This window comes from Delphinapterus leucas, chromosome 20 (assembly GCF_059928025.1).
Source record: "Delphinapterus leucas isolate spDelLeu-1000000601 "Yukka" chromosome 20, BTC_Dleu_Yukka2, whole genome shotgun sequence".
NCBI lineage: Eukaryota > Metazoa > Chordata > Mammalia > Artiodactyla > Monodontidae > Delphinapterus > Delphinapterus leucas.
This window is the reverse complement of record NC_143148.1, coordinates 17,976,405-17,979,560: the sequence shown is the minus strand read 5'-3', so window position 1 is coordinate 17,979,560 and position 3,156 is coordinate 17,976,405.

The following is a 3,156-nucleotide window of genomic DNA, read 5'->3' as shown; positions in this document are numbered from 1 at the left end:
CTTGTTTTCCTTGAGGCATTGTCTGATACCAACAAATTTGAGTTTCATTTTGACGGCCTCATGAAATGAGACAGACAGAAATCAAATCTCAGGGCTCACAGAGGTGGGGCCATATAATAAGACACCATCCCACATTGATGTGGAACTCCAAAGTGCTACACCCTCAGGATATGCGTGAACCAGAAGTAGACCAGCCCTCACATCATCTTGCAATCTAAGTCTCATCTCCTAGGTGGGCCATCCTCAAAGGTGGGTTAAGGTGGTCCTGAACTAGTAGTGTTCCTCGATGTTTGGCAAGAGCAAATAAAAGTGCTCTCAAGTGGCAGGTACTGTGGTGATAAATCAAAAATTTTTCTTGCAAACAATTTTTTCTAAAACAATGACCTAAACATAGTCAAAGATCAGACACACAAGAAAATAAGGCACTAGAGCAAAAACTAGAAGGATCAACAGAAAACAGAAATAGACCCTTACGACGCAAATTATTAACTATGAAAGAACTGTGCATATCACGTTTAAAGAAATATGACATGCTTAAAAATAATTGCAGGGAATGAGAATCTATGAAAAGTAACATAGCATATCTGCAAAAGAATCAAGTTGATCTCTAGATGTGAAAGCTACAATAACCAAAATTAAGAACTCCATGGACAGGTTTAATAGCTGAGGAAACACAGCTGAGAAGAGAATTAGGAAATTATAAGAGAAGTCAGAAGAAATTATCACAAATGTAGCACACAGAGACAAAAAGAAGACACGATGGAAGAGATCCTATGAGATAAAGAGGAAGAGAAGGTATAACATGTGATTAATATTGTCCCTGACGGAGAGGAGAGAGGAAATGGAGCAGAAGCAATGTTTTAAGGATTAATGGGTAAGAGTTTTCTGGAACCAATGAATGAATGTATGAGGGATGCACTGAACCATCTGATGGTTAGTTGTGCTTTGGTAACACAGCTCCATGTTTCAGACAACCCCGAGTTCAAAGGATACTGATGAGAGATTCTAGACCCAGTGTGCTCTTGGCCAAGGGCCATGATGTTGTACAATGCCAAGTTCAATAGAGCAAAAGACACGAGAAACAGGTGAAAAATCAAACTTTGCCTTTCCCCTGCCCCTGCAGCTCACCCCTGCCTTCTTAGCAACTATCTGGGCAGCCCTGAGATGACCACAGCTTCAGCCTCCTGTTCCTTCTTCCCTCTTGCAGGCCTTGCTGACCAGTCACTGGGAGATAGCAGAACGCCATTCCCTAGGGTCCCTCCACAGTCAACGGGGGGTGCAGTGGCATGGGTGGGTGGGTGTCCTACCCTGATTCGGTACAGATGGTGACATCCTCCTCCTAGATTCTATGCCTCTTCTCTCCTCTGACCCTGGTCTCCTTGTGGCTGGGCTCCCATCTCAGCCCTCAGGGGTGCTCGATGGAGACTTACTGACTCACTGGCTGATATGGCCTGATCCCGGCTGGGGTGGGGGAATCTGAAAGAGGAGGTGATGCTGGAGTGTCCCTTTGCCATAGCTGAAGAAATCTTGATGATGCCATCACCACCTGAGGGTCCTTCAACCCCAGGCCCCAAGATAAGCCAAGGAGCACTGATGTCCCTGATTGAACAGCCCGCCAGCATCACCTACAACCTGAATGGCAAGGATCTAGAAGCTGGGCTCCAGAGGCAGGAGGAGAAACACCCAACTCTTGATCCTGCAGCCCTCTGGCTTCCAAGCCTGAGCTCTCTTGGGCAGGAAAGAGACCTGGCTGGCAGGTGGGTAGTTTGTTTCTGACTCACCCTCCCCTCTCCGCTGCCAGGTGGCCCGGTCCTGGTCCTCCTTAGTGTGACTCGTCCTGGGATCAGGTTCTTGTGGTTGCTCTGTTCTGCAGGGACACCCATTCATCATCTTGCTTCTGGGAATCTCGGCACACCTCTCAGACACGCTCAAACAGAGAGGCTGCCAAACCTGGGATTGGTCACACAGCAGGTGTGTGGTGAGGCGAGGGCACTTATGGTCTCACGCCTCCGGTGGGTGGGGATGCAGACCCAGCCCTTGTGTAACCATTCCCCCGCCCCCAGCAGCAGGTCCCTTCAAACCGCTGTGCTTGGGGGGTGCCATCCTGAGGCTTGTCTCATGCGGAAAGCAGAAAGAGATCTCTCAGGCCATGATGAGTGAAGATGGGGGATGGGTCGTGCGGGCCCCCTAACCTGGCTCTGCAATGTCTCTGGCATGCCATTCCAATTTCTGAAATTCTCAAAGATGTTCCAAACAACGTGCAGTTGATTTAATTAAAAAAATTAAAAACTCAAGTAAATTAAGTTGAGGAATGTTGGGTGGAGGCAGGGGAGGGGGAGGGTGGCATGGAATACAGCCAGTAAGGAAAGTCTTAGGAACACACGAGCGTTTCACTCCCCTGGGTGGATCTGGGGTTGGAGAGGGTGAAACTCTCCCACTGGATGCAGAGTGTAGGGGCCCAGGTGCCGATCCTGCCCCTGCCCTGGTCTCACCCCTGGTCCTGGCAGACTGGGCTCCTTGGCGAGCACCTGGGCCTCCGGGGAGCCTGGGGTGCAGCCCGGTTGGTGAGTAGAGAACGGGAGAGAGCTGTTCTCTTTTCTAGCTCGGTTCACACACACCCTGGGCAGTGCTGCCCCACATAATTACATAAACGGCACATCACTCAGGACGCTCATCTTGCCTCTGACACAATTCGGGCTCGGAGCCATTGTCCCCAGCTCCCCTCGGCTCAGGGACCTGGCTCATGACTCACGTGCCTCTCCCTCTGCCAGAAGAGATGCTCCTCAAATAGAGGTCGGGCCGTGGTGAGCTTCGGAATTGCTCTTGGGAGGACCCTTCACCCTTCCTGGGCCTGAAAGCTCCTCCAGCCCAAGGCTCAGAATTGGCGTCGAGGTTGTATGCTCACGGCTCACACCTGTACCCGTGCCCACACCCCATGGCCACCCTCTCCCCAGGGAGTTGCCCCAAACCGGACCTGCCCTCTCTCCTTTCCAGGGCCAAGCCCAGCTGACCCGGCTGTGGACGACCCATCCCTGCTTCCCTCCCTTGACAAGTGGCATTCCCTTCCCTCCCTCTTCCTGTGGTGGAGGTGTCCCAGAGGAAGGCTACCTTCCTTCCTCGCCTGAGGAGCTTGCTTATTAACCCAGATTACTCTCG